Source organism: Etheostoma spectabile, chromosome 19 (assembly GCF_008692095.1).
Source record: "Etheostoma spectabile isolate EspeVRDwgs_2016 chromosome 19, UIUC_Espe_1.0, whole genome shotgun sequence".
NCBI lineage: Eukaryota > Metazoa > Chordata > Actinopteri > Perciformes > Percidae > Etheostoma > Etheostoma spectabile.
Genome location: NC_045751.1, coordinates 4,738,421 through 4,762,189, shown reverse-complemented (window position 1 = coordinate 4,762,189; position 23,769 = coordinate 4,738,421). Strand labels below are relative to the sequence as shown.

Genomic DNA, 23,769 nt, shown 5'->3' with positions numbered 1-23,769 from the left:
GTCAAAAAAACACTGCTGTAACATTTCTGTTTACTTTTGTAGGTTTTACAAGACATCAAAATTAAATTTAAATCCCTTTACTCAAAAATACAATTGATTTTTTAAATAAAATTGCAGTGTATTCTATTACAGAGTCAACATCACAATTCACTAAAGTAAAGGTCTTTTCCCACAACTGACTGACAGCACACTAATTGGACTGATCCATGTCAGACCCATTGTTTACTCATATTGTGTGTGTTTTCTTCTGCAGGAGAGCTATCTGCATTTTGCTGCAAGCACCCACCTGTCCAGGTAAGACTTCTACCCTTTTACCCAGACTTTGACCTGCCTGCAGGATGTGCACATGGGATGTGCAGGACTTGACTGTTTAGTCTTGTTGGGATGTCTGCTATTCCTGTTTTGTCTGTCCAGTGGATATGTTTGTCTGAGATTCTTTTAGAACACTGAAATGTTTAATATCTCAAACGTATTGAAATATCCAGCAAATGGGTACAATATGTTCATGTGCCAGCTCTGATACGGTTTGGTTCAATTTCCTGTTTAGAGGCATTTTACTGAGAGACATATGAATTGCTGCTCACTATAGAAGCTTGTCTTCTCTACTTTTTCCATCGCAACTTCCTCTACTGCCTCAGCAAAAAACTTCAATTGCAACCTCTAGAAAGGAAATTCCAACGGGTTTTGGACCGTATTAAGTTATTGGCTAACCTATACTGGCTGATAACTTTTTTTTTTTATTTTTATTTTTTATTGCTTTCCCAACATAGAACAGAGAAATACAAGGAAATGCAATTACATGTCTTGAACAAACGTACAAAACAAATGTCTACCCCCACGCCCACTTTCTCAAGTAATTCCAAATCTTGGTTGGGAACAAGGTCAATAAATTAGTCCATTCTGGTCCATTATATAGAAAAAATAAAACAAACATATTTCTGTAATCTTAGATAGTGCCACTGTTTACATGTCCCCAGGCTCTTGCTTCACATGTGACAAATCTGTTCTCTATAGCAAATGAAGGGGTAAAAGTTATGTTGTTGATATTTTATTGTATATGTAGTTTTCTCCAAGGGGAGAGTTGTAGATAGCTCAGACAACCACCTGCTTACACTTGGACTTCTGGTGTTTTTCCACGAGAGGGCTACTATTCTCTTTGCCATTAACACACTTAAGTCTACAAATGTCCATGATATTTTAACTGATAGTTTTTAGGCCTAAGGTTTGTTTGGGGTGAAGAGGCTACCTCCGGATTGTGATAATGATTTGTTTTGAGGCCTGAAACTACTACCTGCTACATTTACTGATAGCCACACTAAAAGCTTTCTTGTATTTTCTGTTTGTCCTGCTTTTTGCTTGCTTGAACATTATATGTTGAATTTGTTATATTTTTTCAATTTGCGATGTGATCGGTTTCCAGCTGCCTCTCTGCTTCTGTGAAACCTGTTGGTTTGGTATCATCCCTTCCTAAAGGCTCTGTAGTGTTAGATTAAAATAATGACTTGTTGACTAAAAGTTTTAAATGTTTAAAATACACCTCAGTTTTTTGTAGAGATGAGTCTTTGTCTGTTTTGCTAGAGGAGTTGCCATGTTCACCAAAGCTACTAAACTGACTGGGACTGGGGCCAGAGACCAGTACACACTTTAATTGAGCTGTACACATTCAACACCCTTACGAATGCACACCTAACATCAGCTCTGTTTCATCGTCCTCAACCCCCCCCACACCTTTCTCACTCACTGTTTTGAACTTAAAGACAAACACACACACACACACACACACACACACACACACACACACACACCACACACACACACACACACACACACACTGTCTAATGCCAGCGTCTCCAAGGACCCTTCCAAGCCTCACACACTTGGGGTTTTCCATCAATTAGCTTTCTCAGCTTTATTACATACATTTACAGCTGTCCATGAATCAGATCCATTACACACATAAATGCTCATGCGCATATACGCACAATCTTGCTTAAGACCAAGTAGACACCATTATGGTTGTAGACAGATACGTGCGCTCTCATCTCTCACACACACACACACACACACACACACACACACACACACACAAAAGCACAGTCAGTCTGCAAGCTTTCTGGAAGTAGGGAGATAGGAAGGATTGATGGAAAAAGAACAAGAGGAGCTCACATCTCACTCACTTGTATTTACCATTACACTCACTGTTACATCTCAGTCTTTACTCCTGTGACAAATCTCTACAACCTTTTGTCCAATACTATTTTTATAGTTTTGAAATGCAGTTACAGAATACGGATATAAACAAGAAGTCCTGCGTTGTATATGACAGTTGGTACATATTTATATTCAATCCAGTGATTTGGGGATGAAACTCTTGTGCCTTACCCACCCTTGGTCCATGTCTCTTACTTAAACAGCTTGTGTTCATTTGTTTAGTGCATGTCATACGTTATCTGTTACACTGGCTGTCATGTTGAATGACTGAGTGTGTTAATATGTTTGCGAGAGTGTTACTTTTCATTTTTTGGTAAAACTATAGCTGTGAGTGAGCTTACATCTGTCTCCGGGACAGGTGTGCACACTCTCACTGTGCCTTGGATCCAGAAATAATGTTGGCTATGTGCCATAAGGCTTGTATGTTGTTACTATGTACCTTAAATGTTGAAGGTTTGAGTCCAAATAATGTCCTTTTTGTGTGGCATTCCCTCTAGTGTTGTTACCATTTCAGAAAGTCAAATTTTATACAAATTATAAATCTAAAGTCATAATGATGTCATCGTACTTGCAGAGCTTGGCAGCACCCTTTACACCAGGGTTTTGATGTTGGCTGGTTGTAAGTGAAAAAATTCCATATGCTGCACTTGGGTCCAGTTTTGTCAGTTGGTTTATTTGGACAGGGATCTAGTTTAGCAGTGGTAGATGAATGACATATGTTCAGTTGCAAAACTTTGCTTTGCATAGCAGTAGGAGACCATAGACAACAGTAAGTATTCTGTCCTGCAGATGTTGATATAGGCAAAAACCCACACATTTAGTTTTAAAAACAAGGAAGACATAGAAAGCCGTGATATACAAAAAATATTGATGAAATATTGATGATTTTCAAAATAAAAAACATCTGATTTGATGTAACATTACACTCACTGTTGTACTGCAATTAAAAGTGAAAAGCTAATGAAGCTTTGAAGTATGACTCACACTTCACTGGCCCCAGAAATGCCAATACCATAGGTAACATTAAATATCCATTGTTCAGTTAGCATTACGCCCGCTTTTATACAAGCAAGTGACAGTTTGTGAGTGTTCTGTGCAGGTTATAGTACAAGACATTAGGATTTGGCATCTGTTTTTCCCATCTGCTTCGTCTACATCCTCCTCCTCCTCCTCCTTTTCTTTCTTCTAAATGCTCCAATCCATGTGCCATGCACATGTGCCACTCACCCCGTGGAGGCAGCATAAATGATTTGTGCTTTCAGACCATTTAGTGAAGTTTTAAGAACATTTTTATTATTCATTTATTTAATGTTAATTTTGGACCTGTGTATATTTCAGTCAGATCTGTTGTCTGTCTCCTTCTACTGCTGTTACTTGATGTTGAATAAAACCAAATTTCTATAGAATTGTGAAATTGCCTCAGACCCCGAGAATGAAGGGCATGAGATAAAAAGAAAGATAAACGTTTTTTTTGTTTAAAATGAGAAGAGGTTTGAAAGAGGCTATACAGAGAGATTCAGGAAGAGAGGTGGTGAGAGCTGACTAAGGATGCCAGTGGAGAGGACGACAGGAAGAAGTGGGTGAGGAGGAGGACAGGAAAGAGAGGGAACAGGAGAGACTCCTCTTCATTGTCCTCCTCCTCTTCTTCTGTCATCATCAGTGGTGTCATTGAGGGAGGAGTGGCATAGGGAAGGAAGGAGGGGAGGTGGAGCTGACATCATCCACCTCCTGGAGGTCTGTGAGGGCGTATTACCACGTTCTCTATAGTCAAACTATTTACAGTCCCAGTAATGCCATTAAAGGCTTTTAATGTATTATAACAACAGCTGGCGGAGAAAATCATCTTGTTGAAGAAATGCTGAGTCCATGTAAAGAAAACTGGCACTGAAAATGAGAACAAAGAGAAAGCCAAAGAAGAAGATGCCCAACATGCCTCCAATCCCCTGCTGTGCTTGTTGTTTGGCCTGCGTAATTGAACTGTCACGGGCCTGTGTCCCCACACTCAAGTCAAGTCAACTTTATTGTCAATTCTGCAATATGTACCAGACTTACAGAGCAGTCAAAAATATGTTTCTCTCTGCCACACAGGGTTTTGGAGGCAGTTAGGGGAGGTTAGATGGTGCAAGATTAGTGCAAGTTTGTGGTAATTTAAGCAAGTAACTGGGATAAGGTGTGTGTGGAGAGATATGTAAGGGATGCATTGAAATGAAAACCTGGAACTTTTTTATTAGTAGGATTTTCTTCCATAAGGGAAAGATCAAGAACTTGAATTTTGCTAGGTCCATTGTAAATATTTCTCATTTTATATTCTGACATACAGGATGAGGAAACTGTTTAATCGGATTCATAGTAGCACACAAATGGTTTGCTAGTTTGTATTTCAAAGACCATTGCAGAGAGAAAAACAATACAAACTGCAGCCAAACGCTAACAATTAAAGTCACAATAAAAGCTATGGAATTGTTCTCGCAGGCAGGTTTCTTTCTACTGCAAACGCATTGCCACCTTTAACCTATACGTTGTGTTATGGGAAGAAAAAATAGATTTAGTTGTTGTTGCTGCTCTGAATAAGAAACTTAGCTGTGGCAAAGAGAGTACAAGGCGTGGACACTATCTGCCTAAAAAGGAGATGTGGCTAAAGTGCTTACACAGGCATTGGTAGATAGTGGATGTGCATTTCCCAAACTAAATTCCTGCCAACCCCCCTTCAAAGTGGAAACAAAAAGAATCACTGCAGCTATAGGCTGTCCTGTGTTGTTCTCTCACCCTCGCACCCTCCCTTCCAACCATTGCTACCCTTCTTTCTACCACAGCTCTTGTTCTGGCTTTCTGACTCTCAGATTTCTCCCCACCCCCCAGTCCTCTATACCCCGTGGTCCCCCTTTTGAACCCCTGTTACCCCCCATCCACCCCTCACCCTCCCTCTCCCCAGGGCAAGCCCACTGCTCCCAGTCCTTTGTGCCTTCCTCCCCCTCCCTCTCTTCCACCTCTGCCTCCCCCTGCCTTTGTGTGGGAGGCCAGCAAAGGGAGAGAGGAGAGACAGGCTGCAGAGGAGGAGAAAGTGGAATACAGGAGCTAGAAGAGAGGGATCCCGTAGATCACATGTAAAACTAGAGCTTAAAGCCTTTAATTTTTACGTGCTCTTACTTGACTTGTGGATTTGGACATTGAGTGCAAGTGTTGTCAAGGACCCGGTTTCATATATACAGGTGCACTGCATAATACAATTAAAAAATTAACATCCAGTCATGCTCTGTGCAAATAAATACTGAGCAGGCCGAGTTGATTGGGATTTTGTACTAAGATTGCAAGAGTGTCTTGGTAGCGTTGCATTTCCTCCTACTCATTTCCGGGTTCTCCATCTCCGTGAGCAACATGAAATCTAGGAGAGGGTTAACTCTCCTGCTACAGGCCCCCAAAGCACTTTCAAAATAATGCAACTTAACTGTATAGTACTGACGTACTGTGAACTTCTACTTCAGAGACAAACATTGGATATTTTGTGTATATTTTAAACTAAGCTCCACCTTGAACAGGTTGAGGGTAAATGTAAGTACATTGTGCTGATATTGTATCAATAATTGTACTTCAGAAAAAAAAGAAGTTTTAAGTAGGCCTACTTCTTCTACTACTTCCAATACCATCATTCCTAGTCAGAGAAAGGGTGAAAAGCAAAGGAAGACGCTGTTTGCCTGGGACCCATATTGAGCATCCAAAATGCTCGGAGTGCATTTAACTCGGACCTTTATGGTGATAGAAAAGGAAGAAGTGAAGCTAGTGTAAGTTCCACTGCAGTTAATAAATGTGTGTGGACCTTGTTGGTTCCCACTGGTTGAGATTATGGAGCCTCTGTGTTTTTGTTTTATTACCCTCCGCTACAGTAGTTTGCATGCATTAGCTCAGAGGGCTAACTTGGTTGATTACTTTAATAGATTCCTTCTTTTAGATGAGTCTGTTGTGTTTGTGTGGGAAGTATTTTGAGCACAACGTGCTGCGTGTGAAATCTTTCTCACATGCTGGTCAGATAACCATGAGGGGTCACTGAATGGTTTGAGAAAAAAAATGATTTGAATCATATGCTATGGCCATCACAAGTTCCAGATCTCAACTCAGTAAACACGTATGGGAGATATTGGACCAACATATTGGATAGTAGTGGTGGAACGGTACATGTATTTGTATTGAACTAAAACGATGCAGGCATCACGCTTTAGTGCATGAATTCACACGGAGTATACACGGTATGAAATAAATAAAATTTGCGTGCAAATTAATTAATGTAATGTAGACCTACTGTTCGATACGCAGGCTCTTTAGGGACACCTAATATGTAGCCCCACCTTAGCTCTGAAGCTCTGATTGGCGCCGCCAGCTATGTAGCCGAGCTCCGCCTATGTATGCAGTTTTTTGTCAGGTTGACGTTCCAGTGAGTGAGTCAGAGATAGCAGCACTAGGGACAAGTATGACGACTGGTGGCAACCCACAAGAGTTGGAGGACGCACCGTTCTCTTTAAGATCGCAGGTTTGGGAAAACTTTTGTTTCCCAGTTAGTTCCAGTAGTACAGGCGAGAGAGTGGTGGATAAGATGAGGACTGTGTGTCAGTGTTGTTCAGCAGTTGTTGGATATGTGAGTGGAAATACTTCTAACATGCTAACGCATATCCAACGCCATCACCCAGATGTGCCAATCACTGGAACAAGACAAAACAACTGTCCAAGTATTTGCTGTATGTACGCAAACCTCAATACAACATGCCATCCCGTCCACACATGAAACTGTAGTCCCTTCCATATACAGCTGCACCCCCGTCTCACTAACAACTGATGGTTGGACTTTGCGTGCTACGGAAATCTCACGGTGACTGCTCATTTTATTAACTCTGATTGGGAAATGAAAGAGTCAGTTCTACACTTGCGTAAGTCGACTTTTGTTGTTGTTTAGGGATCGACTAATGTATTTTTTAGTGATTTTTCTTTTTTTTTCTTTCTTTCCATTAGCCTTAGCCAATGACCGACACGGGCTGCCGATTTTCTTGAGCCGATATTTGGGGCCAATACTGCTTTTGCTCCCTCAATTTACATCATAAAAATGTAGTAACAAATGTTACAAGTCCCAATTTAAAAAAAGGAACATTTATTGAACTTAAAATTGAACATGTGAGGGAAAACAAGTAAGAACAAATATTACCCCATTTCCTTTGGGCATCGAACAGCTGCATAAGATTAGGCTGTGTTGTACTTGCTGCACAAGTATAAGCTGCTGCTCGATCATCCTTTTCTTTTTGTGCTTCATTATAAGCCTCAAGGTGGTGACGTTTCAAGTGGCTCCACATATTTGAAGTATTATTCATCTTTACATTTTTATCCTTTATTTATTTATCCTTACATAACTCACCTTTTCAGCTCCCATGTTTACCAATATATTGCAGATGTTGCAGCGAGCCTTACCTGGAGAAAGCTTAGTAAAATGCTGCCAAACTGGATTTGTTTTTGGAATCTTCTACTCTGCTCTTTCTTTAAAAAAGAATAAACAAAAACACAGATCAGTGTCATTTCTGCAATCAAATTATGTCTATCATATGGATGGGTGCACTGCATATTGTTAACTGTGCAAAGGTAAAAGGCTTTCATCAACATCTACTGTACAACACAGCCTTGATGATGCATTGCTTAGTACATATTATAAGACAGATATAATCAGGTCGAAAAAATTTCCTTTTACACACACATTTAAAACAATAAACCTGAAAAGTAACCTTTGAAATAAAGTGCTTGATTTGTAATTTGCCATGGTTTCAATTTTAATACTGTACATAAAATAAAATGAGCATGACTAAGGCTAATATGCCACCTAATATGCAAAGACAACATACTAGTAGGAATAAACGAAAATGTAAAAGAAGCTGCCAGATTTGTCAACCACAGAACATAAATCAGCAGAGGAAAATAATGTGATGTCAGATGCACATTAAGCAACAAATTGTTCAAGTTTTCTTTCTAAGCTCAATGTTAAAAGGTATAAATATTCAACCACGTATACAACGCAGCTCACAAAGTTTTAAAAGCTCTCCTTCAGGTGGCGCAGCACTCTCATATATTGCTGTGATGCGTGTGTCCCACTGAGTGAGACAGACACACACACACACACACACACACACACACACACACACACACACACACACACACACAAACTTCTGTTTGGTTGCTGACACTGACAGAAAAACTCAGCCACCATTGAACTGGATTGATAATGACACGTCAGCAAACCGCTCTAAACAAAAGTAAGGCATACACGGTGCGCTTATATCTGGTACAGGATAAACGTTAACACAAATAATTATTCAAATACATATAAAACATATGATGGTTCTTCATCGCCTCAATCCACAGTCCTCTCTCCATCAGGTCTTTGAGCAGTTGAGGATTGACAATCTGAAACTCTCCGGAGAAGACCCTGCCGGTGTAGATGTTGCTGCTATTTGCAGTTCCCTAAATACAATGGCAAGCAGTTTTATGGACGAGGGTCCATGTACTTGGCAGCCAACGGATTTTTGTTTTGAAATGAGAGAGAAAAAAAAAAAAAGAACGGCCAGTTTCCTAATTACCATTACTAAATAGGGAAACAGAAAACAACCCGTTAATAATTTTGATTTGTTATTAAAAAAGGAAAACAAAAAACAATCTTGTTATCTGATTGTCTTTGATGTGCTTATAGATGGAAATCTTTTTTTTTTTTTTTTTTGTGATCCGGAAGCTATCATAAGTAGTAAGCGGTTGTATGCATGCTACCAAGCTAACCAAGGCTCTGTGAACTCTGTGTTCACAAGTCCACAACATAATGTGATGTCTATACGTGCAAAACTAAATTATAGCTACTTATATATTGTGTAATATGTTATATATTGAACAATGACGGCACCTGAAATATCCTGCATATCTTGTCCACAGACATGTCATCATCTTTTAGTGTAACCCATTTTCCTCCTTAAACAAGAACATAACTTTCTGTTGGCGTTTGTGCAGACATCCAAACAGCAGCGCGCCCTCTCCTGACCGCCAACCTCGCAGGAGTAACTTCTGGGTCACGAAAAAATACCAATGCAAAATTAAGGAATATGACTTATACACAAGTATTTTAATTTCCGATTTCCAACTATAAACACATCAAAGACAATCAGAAAACAAGATTGTTTTTTGTTTTCTGATTTTTAATATCAAAACAAAAAACAAATAGCGGGTTGTTTTCTGTTTTTTGTTTCCCTATTTACTAATGGTAAGTGGGAAACTGTCCATTTTCCATTTTTAGTTTTTTTTCATTTCAAAATGAAAATCCATTGGCCGTCAAGTACATGGACCGACGAGGCATTTGGCATTTGCATTTTCCATTTGGACCCACAAACTTGCTTAGCTATAGTTGCAAGCACATATAGAGCAGCATGTTTCCATTTCAAAGTGTATGGCAATATTTCAATAGTCAAAAGATGCTTTGAAAGTTTAAAACGTACCGTTGTCTTGAAGAGCAGGCTTCCAGCACTCTGCTAGTGGGGGAGCGGCCGTGCACGTTCTGCACGTGAACTGCAGCAACACAAACGTAGCACTGGCGTATCAGCCGATGTCGATACACGTAAAAACGCAAATATCGATCGATATATTGGTCGATTACTATTGCTATTATTCTATTTAATTTGCACTTTTATAAATAAGAGATGCAGTACTTTCAGTTTTATAGCTGATTGTCTTATTTTGTTTATAAGATGATGTGGGGTACTTATTGTTTACTGTTTGCATCTTACTTTACACACTTCAGGCTGTTGCAGCTAGCTCAGGGGAGAGACTGTTTGACACTAGGTGGTACATCCTGAGACATAAACAATAAAAAAATTGCTTTGTTTTGCTTTTTGTATTGTACAAAACCTGCACCAAACCGTGATGTCTGAACCCAGGTATGAACCAAACCATGACTTCTGTGTACCGTTCCATCCCTTTTGGTTAGCACTCCAAACCATCGTCAAAACACCAAATGAGGGTATGTATTTTGGAAGAATGGTGTTCCAGAGACTTGTACTATAGAATCAATGCCAAGGGGCATGAAAGCTGTGTTGGTAGCACGTGATGGCCAAACACCTTACATGTTACACTATGTTGGTTTTTTCCTTTCAATTGTCCTCCGTCTGTACGTCTGAACAGTAATCTTCTTACTCACAGTGTCAGGTTCTATTCTGTGCAATAACCCAGCAGCCCTGTCTCTAAACAGCACCTGTTTAATGGTTACACTTATTATTCCACCTATTTAGTATTTATTCATCATTCTCATTCTCATATCTTACTTATTATTTATTACTGTATTTATTCATCATTCTCATTCTCCATTCCAGAGATGTTTGTACTGTTCATATTGTAATATAATAACATAATACTATTTATTCCAGCATCCTTTGCACTATGCTCCACATTTAAATACCTATCCCAATTCACTCCTGCATACTTTGCACTCCTCATTGCACTATTGCCTCTATATTGTTTTTGTTTAGAGTTTGGATGTATTAGTGTGTATATGTTGTTTGGTTGTTTTTTATGTGCAAGCGCATTGTGAGCAACAATGTTCCAAAGAAGAATTCCTCAAATGTGTCCTCATACCTGGCAAATAAAGCTGATTCTAATTTATTCTGATATACTAGGAACAGTGATGCACCATAGAGATGATTGAGAGATGAAGTTTTACTTTCTTTTTTTTTACTACTATTACTAGTTCTAGTAATTTACATTTGGGATGAGTTTGATTGGCCTTAAAATAATGTCCTTTGAAAAGACAGCACCTATAGGAAATAAAGGAGGGTGTAAACTTTGCATATCAATCTCATTTATCCAAATTTATGTGACCATATGAAACATTAGGGATGTTCATATGTTGGTCAAAGTTAAAATGTATGCTCTGCCTTTTTTATTATAGGTAGACTCTCTGGTGAGAAAAATAAAAGTTCGACTTTAGCCACAATACAGCTTTTCATAGTTTACTTGACTTGTTTTAGCTTGCATGTGGAGCTTCTGTGTGGACTGCATAGTGATCTCTAATTGTAATATTAAACGTGTACTGTACACATACACACACATACAAAAGTATTAAAACAGGATGTCAATGATGACCTGCTCACAAGCGTGAATGATCCACTCACATTTTCCTCATATGCAGATGGTGTGTACATCTGCACTGACATGTCATTTTTAACTTTAAACGCATGCGTTCATGTGGTATTTTACAGACATTAGCACATGCATAGACATGCACAAAAATGTTTTGTGTGCCCTGTATTTGAAGGAACATATTCACTATACTTATGTGTAGGCTACATAATATGTCCAAGTAGGGTTCAATAGGGGTGATATAAAGCAGTACATACAGAGATACAGTAATTATGTATGTGACCTTACTGTGTTAGATATATAAATATATAATATATCTTAGGATGCGTGCATGCATGCGTGGTTAATGTGTAACAAAGCAACACAAAGACAAAAGCTTGTGTGTGAATGTAAAGATGAATGTGTTAATAGGCTTGTCTCAGTATGTGTACATGCATTTTGCATTTACTGTCCAAAGACCAACAGCACTGCACATCCATTTTTAAAACCCAGTGAATTTGCGTGTGCATGCTTATCTCTCTGTGTGTGTATGGCTGAAATTCACTTGCAGGGAGTGCATTCTCAGTAGAAGAGTGTATTCCTGGAAAGCCAGCTGCCACTCCTGTTATCACAGTTAAATCGATTAGAGGAGCTTCTGCCGCCGAGCCCTCTGCTCTGAGAGCTGAAACATGCGAGTGCACACCGCACCAATTGGTACACACACATTGGAGGACCCCTACTCTTGATTTAATTGAATCAGCCAAAATAAAGTCCAACTAATGCAACATTGTAACCACTGCACTTAAAGCGTAACTCTCGCCAAAATGCAACCCTAGGGTCTTTTTGTGAATGTACTACTACTACTACTGCTCAAACTTTCATTTAAAAGAATATTTAGGACGGAAGCGCCACTTTCAAGATTTATTATTGTTTTTCAGTCAAATGGCCTTTTGAATCGAAGCGCTAGGGCACTACTATGATTGCACCAAAATAGCTATTTTTAAACACTAAGAAGGCTCGACACAACATGAAACTTTGCTTCAAGTATCACCAGGGTGTTGAGAACATTGTTTGTGTTCACAGAGTTTACTGAAAAAGGTTTTGAACAACTCACTCAGCTGCTGCTGTTTCCGCTCGCAGACATTTTTGCCAGTCAAAAAGAATCGATCTCCGAATGCGAATGAACGGACTCCATAGGAGGAGATGTGATTCTTATAAGAGGCTCCTTCTTCAACTACAAGGTCAATATTGTTTTTCACTAACAACAAAACAACAAATTATCCGTGCATTTGGAATGGAGCAATGGAACTAAGCTTTAGGAGCTTTCCATCTTTACTGTCCTCCCTCGACTATTTTTGACTGGCTAGATGGACGGCGACCGGAAAATCCAACAGCTACAGTGAGTTGTTTCTTTTTAGTAAACTCTGTGAACACAAACAATGTTCTCAATGCTTGTGTTCATGTGTAGAGCCCCTGGTGATACTTGGAGCAAAGTTTCATGTTGGGTTTAGCCTCTTTAGTGTTTTAAAAATGGTGATTTTGATGTGCTTTTAAACAAACGTTTGACTTGGGTACCTTCACAAAAAGAATCTAGCTTGCATTTTGACGAGAGTTACGCTTTAAAGCTTGTGCCAGTAAAGCTTCATTAGTCACATGCATTGTACATATTGTTCCGTTATTATAAAAGCTGCCTGAGATGTAAACAAAACAAGTAAAGCTCAACACAGCGATATTCTAGAAAATAAAGTTAAAGTTTAAAAAAAAAAACTTAGTTTGCCAATCTGGCTAAAAAAATACATAGGTTCATTGTTCACATTTTAGAAACATTAAACTCTGAACGTGTATTTAGGAATGGCTGGCGTGTCGGTTGTTAAATTCATTGCACGCAATGTAGCATCCTAATATCTCTTTTTACAAACCATTAATAGAAAACAGCACTTTGCTACTGTTGTACCAATTAACCTTAGCAATGTAGAAATGTCCGTTAGGCAGCCAGCCTTTCATGTGAGGTGCTGACCTTTCCCAGTGATCATGCTAATCATTGATCACTTAGATAAACACAGGCTACCACAAGAGCCTATTATTGTCCCTCCCAATGCCTTCCTATGGACAGCAGTTACAATTAGGCCCCTGGGTAATTGGTTGACTAATTGCTGTTGGTGTGATACATACATTGCCTATCATCAAACCCACGGCAAAGCTCTGCTATTACTTTTAATTACCTGCTGTTAAGTTTGACAACTGACCCTGAGTGCTGTTTTTGGAGCTGATGATTGTGTTTCGTCTTGTGGGAGGCAAAGGGGGACACTGGATATCAAGCTTCAGTCACTGCCACAATGGCCCAGATGGATCGCTTCTGTAGTTACACACACACACTCCCAAATAAACAAATGCATACTGTGGGGTGAACAGACATGCTGGCAGACCCATACATCATGTGTGTGTCTGTCTGGAAAGGAGCTGCTATTCATTGTCTCTCCGCATGCTCATTCTTTAGGAGCTGGCCTGTCTCATACATCTCTCTTCCTCTCTCACTACTTCTCTCTTTGGCTTTCTGCCCGTCTTTCTCCTCTTCTCTTTATATATTTGATTCTCTCTCTCTCTCTCTCTCTCTCTCTCTTTCTCACTCACTCTCTCTCTCACACACACACACACACACACACACACACACACACCCTTTTTATAACACGACTCACTGAGAGAACAAAGAGGACATAGCTAGTTACCTTTTTGTCTGCCTGTGAGTGTGTTTGAAATTTATGAAGTGCGATGTTGGACTCATCCCAAGCTAGTTTCTCCGGTGACACAGACATCACTTGTTATTAGCGTATATGGATTATAGAGGGCTAAGAAGCCTGAACAGACACTTGATATGTAGCCTGCTGTAGCCCTTCAGTTAATATCAGCTCCTATTAAGGCAGCTCATACTCATATGAACAGGGACATACAGTAGAAGTACCAGGAAGATTACATATACTTACACACAAAGTACTCGTTGAACTGAATTTTTTAACAGAATTTAATTTTTTTAGCATGCAACTTCTGATCATTTGAGCTGTGATATGTTTTTTATTTCCACCCATCCATCTATCTTCTTTAGTCCCTTATTCCTTTTCAGGGATTTATATTTTTACATGCACTAATCAAAGGTGCTTGTCATAGCAGTACTTGGTGTGTCTTTTTATAGCCAAGCTGTTTAGAAATTGTTCAAGAATAGTGATCCTGTGCAAAGTAAAAACAAAAAAAGAAGTTTAACTTTACTTTTCAGCTTTGAATGTTTGGCTCTCATGTAATTCAATCCAGTTGTGTTCACCCACTGTTTTGTTGTATTTTTATAGTTAAGCAGAAAGTTAACATTTTAGAATGACCTGACATACAATTATAGATAATTAGATACACATTATGATACAGCTGTCCTGCATGAGTAATGTAAGTTTACTCACCATACGCCTCATTATTGGGGTTGCAATAACCAGCGATGTTAAGAACAGAAGGAGTTGTCAAAAATCCTTGTTGTGAAGTAACAGTGTGTAATGCGTTATCCATGAATGCTGCTGATTCAATTTAAACTTTATCCATGGTGCGTGCCTAGAAAAAGAGTTATTGAAATGTCACCAGGAGCTGGGAAGGCAGTCTGCCAGAACAACCTATACAGGACACACTACTTGAGGTCCTTTACCAACATGACACTAACCTAATAATTGCCAGAGTATTTACAGAGTAACTGTGCATGTGTGCTTCTCCTTCCAACCTTGAGCATAAATGTGAGGGAGGACTTTGAGGATGATTAACTTCAATATTGGGATGCAGACTGACAGGTGGAGAAATGCCTTCTCCTCATTATGAGGATCAGTGGGTACTGATCAAAGCATTTCCTGGATTGTCTGTGTAGGATGAACTCTTATTCCAGCTCTCCAGTGTTCTCCACTCTTTGTAACACTTAAGCACATGTGATTGTACTTTCACAGGTGTGGAGACACAGCTGAGTTTGCTTGCCTGCCAGGTGAGTTTTGTTTATATATCGGTTGCATTCAAAGTAATTGCTTTGGCCTGAGCTTATCAAGGGTTGGTCAACTTTGTACTGTATATACAGTATACTGTGTGCGTCTTTGTGTCTGTGTGTACACACACTACACAGGCCACATCCCAGGGCCAAGAGCAGGGTTGTGTTGCCATGGTGAAAATGAAATCCAAAATGCACAGTTGCAAGGAAACCCCTGATTGGCTGAGGAGCCATGCAAGGGATTGTGATGCATACTGTCAGCTGGCCAATGGGACGCAGGCTGAGCCAGGGCTGTTGCTAAGGGGAGTAGCTTGGAACAGAGTCAGCTGGGTTTTCTCTCTCTCTGCATCTCAGTCAGTTTCTGGCTTGCTTGTCCGTTTTCTCCTTCTGCTCGCTCTGCCTTTGCCCTCATTGACTCCTTCTCCCCCTCCTTCCTGTCTCCCCATTGCTCTCCCCCTAAAATGTTTTTTTTGCACTGCTACACGTGCGAAAGGGGAAAGAGCACATGTAGAAAAATTCACTGAATATTTCATGCAGATTGTTGTGTGGTGCTGGGACATTATCCAAGGAAGCCCTGCACACAAAGTGGTGTGTGTGTTTATCTTTGTGCATTAAGGTTTACATGATTGTTTGTTTATTTTATTGTGTGTTTGAGTATGTGCATCGGTCTGGGCTTTTGTTTAATCTAATTCATACTATTTATTGATTCCCATAGGGAAATTATTACACACTACACACAGGCCTGAAATACACACACGCATGCTCAGGTCCTTTACATGCACTAATGGAGAGATGTCAGAGTGAGTGGGCTGAGCAGTTGGGGAGGGGTTTGGTACCTTGCTCAAGAGCACATTGGCATTGCCCTGGAGGTGATCTGGCAACTCTCCCGCTACCAGTCCATACTCCGTACTTCAGTCCGTACGGGGAATTGAACGCTGGTTCACTCGACGGGAGGTGTACCTGTGAGTGTTAGATGCAGTCCCTGCATCTAACACTCACATACTCACTCACTAAGTCCCTCCAGTTCCCAACTCCCTACAGACTGAGCTACTGCCACCCCTGTTTATGTGAGATTGTCCTTGCCTTTGTGTGTTTAGTTATTTCTTTGTACCTTTCTTTATGTGCTTGTGCTCTCATGTGCTCCAATGCTGTCTTTTACCTTTTAGTGTTTGAGTCTTTCTAGTCTGAAGGGGCAATATGTTTTTGTGTTTTTAACATCTGTGGGTTCATATCAGGGAGCTCTCTAGGGACTTGGGACTCTCTAGCTGAAGTGGGGTGAGTTTGAGCGCGAGCCAGGTAGAATTGGGTACGCGCCTGGCGTCACGTAGGGCTGAACCCCCTCAACCAGCCCCCAACCCCACCCTCTAAATACCCCATACCCAACTGCCGGGTCATTACCACCATTCACTTCGCACCGTATATTCGTACCCTGCTGAACACACAAGTTTAGTATATAACAAATAGTTTGCTATTTAAAACAGGGTAAATTATATTACTGTAAGAAACTAATCAAATATAATAAATACATAATAACATGGGAAATATTAAATCCATATTTCTAAATGGGAAATGACTTGCCTTGATGCCACTGAAATGAGTTTCTTGCTGTTTAATTTCCCACCTATTGAACGTAAAACTAAATAACAGTAGCCTAGGTCGGATTACGTCACTTTGTTTGCCTCCAATACCATTATGTGTTTTAATGACACTCATTGTGCATAGGAGTAGGCTGAGGTATTGCGTGGACATCCATTCCTGAGAATGTGGGTTAGCATCAGTCACATAGAGTCATCATTAATTATTTGTTTATGACAGAGCTGCTGGATGAGTTGTCAACCGTCCAACTTTGTTTGTGCAGCATTTGATTTGTGCATGTTGGTATCCAGGCAGTGCAAGTGGAGTTTAGTATCTTGATCAAGCTAGATGAATAAGGAGATCTGTACTGAGTCATGTTATACTCTGTACAAGTCAATGATCAAACTTTGCCAACAGGCAGCAGCAACAAAAAGAAAGACCTTTTTGTTTGAAAAGGCAGGAATATACGTACGTCATCCCACCGATGGACCGAAGCAGTAACAAAGCATCCGCTCTCTACACATTTTTCTGTCTCTCCCCCTCCTGTTTCCTTCCTCCTCTCATTTCCTCCTTCCACACTTCCTGTTTCCTGGCTCTCATCCTCTCTTTGTTCAGCTTTCTCTCTCACGGTGAAATTATTTTTCTTTTTCCACTGTCATTTCTTGCCTTTTTTTCTACTCTGTGCGTGTGTGTAATGGATCTATTGTTCCAATGGCTGCCAGGGGAATCACTGAAGTAACACTTCCTACTTATGAATCAAACTCTACTAATAGAGCACGGCTGCCTTTGAGATGACATAACACACGCACACGCACACGCACGCACACACACACACACACACACACACACAGTGGCCATCCCATAGCCCCCAATCATTCATTCACAATAATCCTCACAATCAGTTATTCTGAATGAGAGATGGAGGGAGAAGAGGGATGAGTGAAAAATTGGGAATGGGAGGGACAGGGTGGCACTCACTCACTTCATGTGAAAACAAAGTAATTATAGGCATTATCAGTCCTTTCAGCTGTGTGTGTGTGTGTGTGTGTGTGTGTGTGTGTGTGTGTGTGTGTGTGTGTGTGTGTGTGTGTGTGTGTGTGTGAAGATGAGATCCAAAGCAGGAGCCCCATCTGGCTCGTAGCTCTCCTGCTGGTTTCATTTGGGTAATCACCATGGTCCTCTTATTGATATTTTGTGTTTCCTCTGTGCAAAAAAGTATTCACATGGCATAACTGGTTTAACTTGAAATGGAAACACAAATATAAAAAAATAACCAGCAATGACAGCATTTAGGCATACTTTAGTAAACGTAGGGTGGTTTTCAAGAAAACGTTTTCCACCTTTGCGACAATGGGAAACCTCATACACGTGCAAGGACACACACACTCAAAAAGTTTCCCAGTGTGCACTCTTGCAGTCTGTGGGACTTAATGGATCAAGCTGTCAGCCTCTGTGCAGTGGTATGAAATTAGAATGAAAGGAAACACACACACACACACACGTGTACATTTACACACATGTTTACGCACTCTAGGTTTGCAGCTCAGAAATAGAAGTGAAAAGCATCTGAGTCTCCACTCTTTTTCTTTCCTTTTTTTCTTTTCTTCTTTTTTTCTCTACTTGCTGTACACTCTCTCAGACGGAAAACAAAAAAAGACAGCACCTGAGAATAAAGAACAAAGATGTAAGAGAAAGGACTGTGAGCAAGAAAGAAAGTGTTGACATTAAAGCAAACATCCATGGGAATCAGACATGCCAAGTTTGCATCACCGCAGCACCACGTGCGAGTGATTGGGTCATAGACACACATGCAAATGTGACTTTGTGTATTTGATATTCTTCAGCATGTTGCCATATGCGTTTGAACAGCAGAGTTGGCATATATTGAAATGTCTGTGGTAGATAGTTAGACTTTGGATGATGGAATTTCAGTAATCTCCCGCTTTGCTTTACAGGGTAAGATTCAGATGGAGGCAGAAAAAAAGAACGGTTCAGAAGGAAGGAAAAACTGAGCAGGTGTCATGGTGAATAACAGAACACACTGTGACTGCCAATATTTATCTGTTTACACAGAAAAGTTCCCTTCACCACTTTGCATGTCTTTCCATCTTCTCTGTTTGAGTGTGTGTTTTCCATGCATGTTGCAGTGAAGGTTTATCATCCCTTTGATCACTGCTAACTGCCCCTCCACAGAGAGAGAGAGAGAGGGCGAGAGAGAGATAGAGGTGGAGGAGTGATAAGAAGTAGAAATTTCATGTCAGAGACGATGAGAGAAAGACAGAGGCAGGAGAGAGGGAGGAGAAAGATGAAAGGGAAGGAGAGCGAGGAGATGATTGTGCAGTTTAAGATAATGCTGGCTTTGAAGAGAGAGGAGGAAGATATATCTTTATTTAATCAACTGCACTCTTTCTATGTATTCTTCCATTTTGTTCTTTCACTAAGTGAAACTGCACATGAGACCACATGAAGTAAATAAGACAGTGGAGGTGGAAGTTTTTCTGTGATATCTGAATTGTTGAGTAAGTTGGGCAGAGGGTGTCAAGGACTACAATTCACACAGCCGCCCACATTTAATTACACTGTACTGATGCTAACAGAAGTTAAACTTAGTCATTTGAAAAAAAACCATAAATATAATCCTTCAGTCCAGAGATTAGCAAGTCTGGAAAAGCTGTAATGTCACACATTAGAGCGTTAATCAGTAGTTTGGGGGAATTAGACCTTTAATGACGAAAAACTGGAATATAGATTGTACGCTGTTTGCATTAAGTGAGAGAAATACTGAGGTTCAAAGATCATTTCTGACTAGGCAGTTGAGAAAACAGTCTAACCACAAAGCCAATTTAGTAGCTGCTCTGGAGCCTTTGATTATCTACAGTTCCATTGCAACTGGACAGACCTCATCTGCTGATATGATATGATTGAAAGCTCAAACCACAAAAACATCACATGAAGAAGGCATTTATTGCTAAAGGCAGGGAGTAGCCTGACAGCACTTTCATAAATGAGACGTGCATGTGACAAAGGTCTGCTGAACATGTGTTCCTCTGAGACGGCTGTCACATGTAGTAGGACCACACACTGTTAAACCATAGAACTACAAAGAATTACGGTACAGAATTACCAAATTAAGTTAAGTTTCAGTTTCACTTCTGCCTCCTAGCTCAAACTATCCACACACTTTCTTTCGCTCTTTCTCTTTTTAAGAGATCAATTCAATGTCTTTTAAAAGTCAAAGTCATGAGGTTAACAGGACTTGACATTAACTTTGTGAGGCACTTGTCCTTTTGACAAGTACATTTACGTTTTCACTTGGGTAAAAAGTTTGTGTTTTGCTAATGCAGAATTTGGACAAACTGTTGAACATCCAAACACTATCAACATTAATAACATTCGATACGTTTCTCTGTAATAACAAAAACTAAATTTCAGTCGTACCTATTTATTTACTTAGAACAATTTGTTATTTGCGTGTGTGCGTGTGTGCGTGCGTGTGTGCGTGTGTGTGTCGGCAACCTTGTCTGAGCTCAGCTCTCTATCAAGAGACGTCCGATATGCTTGCGCTTTTGCGCTCTCGGGTACCGAAATTTGGCACCGTTTGATTTAAAGTGAATCTGTCCTTGGTGGTATGCTACAGACCTTATTTGGTCGGTCCCTTAAAAAGTACAGAGTTTGGTACCCAACCTTAGTAATGAGTGGCACATAATGTAAAGTAACATGGCATTTCATTTTGTTTGAGTTTTAACTTGTCCAGTGGGGCAAGTAAATTTCTCTCCCAACTGCCCAACAAAAAAAAATCCCATTTGTCCCGTGCAGTGGACAAGCCTTGATGTCGAGCCCTGGTTAAGTTTCTATCCTAAATAGAGACGCCGTGTCTGGCCATGGATCTAACACAAAGCCTGCTACACTTAAGTTCTAAAATATTTTGGAAATGTAAAGGTTTTAAGTGATCAATGACCCTTCATGCACCCTGTGTACATTAAAAACCACTAGCACTTTCCTCCACATGGTGTGGGAGTGCCCTCCCGTTGCCCGTTTTTGGCAGGGTGTGGCCGCTGAGCTGACGGCACTCATATCGGAGACAGTGCCCATGACCAAAAGGCCTATTTTTTTTACTTGAGTACACATTAACAACACTAAAATTTAGTGGGCGTTGGGTGGTTTTGAACCAGTTGAATCAGGGTTAAGGTGTCGTAGAAAAACGGTAGGATCAAGCAGGTGTTTGTCAACTTGTGCTCAGCACTACTCTACTCAACGTTGTGGGCCTATATGCATTTTTAACTAATAAATATTTTAAACCATAGTTTTTTGTAAAATTGTCTTGATACTTTAACAGAACCACCTTTTGCTGTTTCTTCTTTTTTTTCCTCTGCTAATAATCCACTTTTTTTCTCTTTGTTAACCTCTTGGCCAGTGACCTCATCAATAAGGGGCTTGTTTGGGGGAAGGACGTGGGTCAGGGGTGTTTGTGTGTGTGTGTGTGTCTCTCTGTGTTGGTGTGTGCTTGACCCTGAAGGGACCCCAAGTATAGTTTGATTAAGGGGGGGGGGGGGGGGGGGGGGGGGGCAAGAAGGGAGGGGTCATATAGGCCCCCCATCTTCCGCCATCTTAGGTTTCTGTCTATTGACTGCTGTGGCTGCCCAAGCTCTCATGTGTCCTCATGTGTGTGCAGTGTCTGTATCTGTTGTCCATTTTCCTCATGGCAATCTCGCAGGTAGACAAGACAAGACAATCACTCATTCTCATCTTTTTCTCTCCCTCTATACACATCTCTGCCTGTCTGTGTGCACCAACAATCCCTCCACCCATCCCTCCCATTTAATTGCTTTATCCTCCTCCTTCTCTCCCCCTTCCTGTCTCTGCTCCCTTATCCTTTTATTCCATCCCACTCTTCCTGCCTTTTTTTTGTTCCTCCGGTCAGGTGAGAGGGAGGTTAGGAAGGAGGAGTATTAGCCTCACTGTCTGGAGCCAGTGGTAACCTTATATCTCTCAACAGCGAAAGACAGAGAGAGGAAGGGTTGGTAACTTGAGCTTTAGTGATTGTATATTCAACACAGAGGTCTTTTTTTTTTAGACACTGGATCTTGGTGAATGCACACACACACACATGCATGCACGCATGCAAACACACACACACACACACACACACACTCACACACACAGTCTGCTATCTGTCCCAAAATATATGTGAAACTCTCCTTGAAAAGCATATTTTCTTCCCCTTATCAGTGATGTAATACCAATGCAACATCACCGTGACAATTGTCCTCTCCCATCCTTCAGAAACAGGCTTTGACGTTTGTGGCTGATAGGCTTGTCCAGGCAGCTGGAAAATGGGAGTTTAGTCAGCTCTGTGCCCTCGGGCTGTTCCATGCTCTAACACACACAAATGTACATGCAGTGCATGTACTCAACACACATAGATGAGCTGGAGGAAGGGTAAGCGAAGGAAAAAAGGAAATGAGAGAGATTAATAAATAGGGGTAGGAACAAAAAAAGGAGAAAACATGCATGTGTTTAGTTTTGGAAACATATGATATGGCCTGTTGAGGATTCTGTATTACAACTTGTTTTCAAACATCAATCTTCAATCTGTTCCGCATTGGTATGAGTGTAGCAAACTATTGTTTGTCATTTTTTGGAAGGTTTGTACACATAATGGGAATATGTCTTATAAGCAGTCATACCAGTAAACTGACTTAATTCATTACAAACTGTAAAAGACAAGAGAGGGCACCTGGGTAGTTTACCTGGTAGAGCGCGCGCCCATGTACAGAGGTTTACTCATGGGGTTACTACTCGACGCAGCCCGCAGCCCCTTTCATTTCTTCAGCTGTCCTATAAATAAATTTGATAATTAATTATTAATTATCAATAATTAATTGATAATGAAAACAGTGCTTGTTGCAGCCCTTGTACACTGTATAGATATTGACTACTAGTGGCACCATGATGCATTTTTTCCATGAGTATATTTTGTATGTTAACATGTATGATGCATGATAACAAGAAATGTAGCAATACAACCGCAAAAGCTGGGGCATGAAACACTAACTTTAACATAACTGTGTTTGTCTACAAGAAAACGCCAATGTTTGAATTGGACTAGTCGCAGTATTTATTCATGTGTCTGTAAAATCAGCTCCAGGCCACTCCAGCTCAGGTCAGACCGCAGTCAGGAGTGTAGCCCCACAGCACAGAGCCAAGGTGAATGAGTCCTCACCAGGCTGAGGGGACCAGATGTGTCAAGTGGTTTTAAGCTAGGGGCACAATGGACCCCCCGGGGCCTGTTGAAGTGCCTTGGGGGGCACCTGGACTTTGGGTCTCTTTGCCAACCCCCCTCAACCCCCTGTCCCTCTTAGACCGGGCTTTTCCAAGGCAGCGTGGCACAGTGCGTGGCTTGGCTCTGGGCCAGAGCAGCCTGCCTGCCTCTGCCAGCCTTCCTCCCCTGAGACCAAAGACAAAGCTGGGACACGGCCAGACACTCCATGCTCTCTGTTTATCTCTCCATAATTTCTCTCCTTTTCTCTCTAGACTTTCTGATTCTTCTCAATCATTAGGAGTCATGCTGTCCCGTTTTTTTAATTTTTTTTTAAATTTTTGATTTTTTTTTTTTTTCCACACTATTTCATCTCTTTTCCCTGGATACACTTTCTTTTCCTTTTGTTCATTCTTTCAGTTCAAATTAATTTATGCTTGTCTTTCATCATTTAGTCTTGTTTATTTTACAATCTCACTCTATCTGCACTGCTCCTAATCTTTCACCAGTGACATTTCACACATTTCTTCCATCTGCACACATACAGTAGACAGGCTCATAGGCAAACTTTAAACTTCCTACACACACACACACACACACA

The 23,769-nt window shown here is 40.6% G+C and overlaps 1 protein-coding gene and 1 long non-coding RNA gene across 3 annotated transcripts in view; one reads left to right on the top strand and one right to left on the bottom strand.

Annotated features, from left to right (window-relative positions):
• Window positions 1-23,769, top strand: part of kdm6ba (lysine (K)-specific demethylase 6B, a) — a 106,188-nt gene that overhangs the window by 5,601 nt on the left and 76,818 nt on the right. For both annotated transcript variants that reach the window (XM_032544702.1, XM_032544701.1), the window contains exon 3: window positions 254-294. The gene's annotated coding sequence lies outside the window, so the exon portion shown is untranslated. The remainder of the gene's footprint in view (window positions 1-253; window positions 295-23,769) is intronic.
• The window catches only part of LOC116707390 (uncharacterized), a 43,137-nt gene that overhangs the window by 561 nt on the left and 18,807 nt on the right, over window positions 1-23,769 (bottom strand). The gene's annotated exons all lie outside the window — the stretch shown is intronic.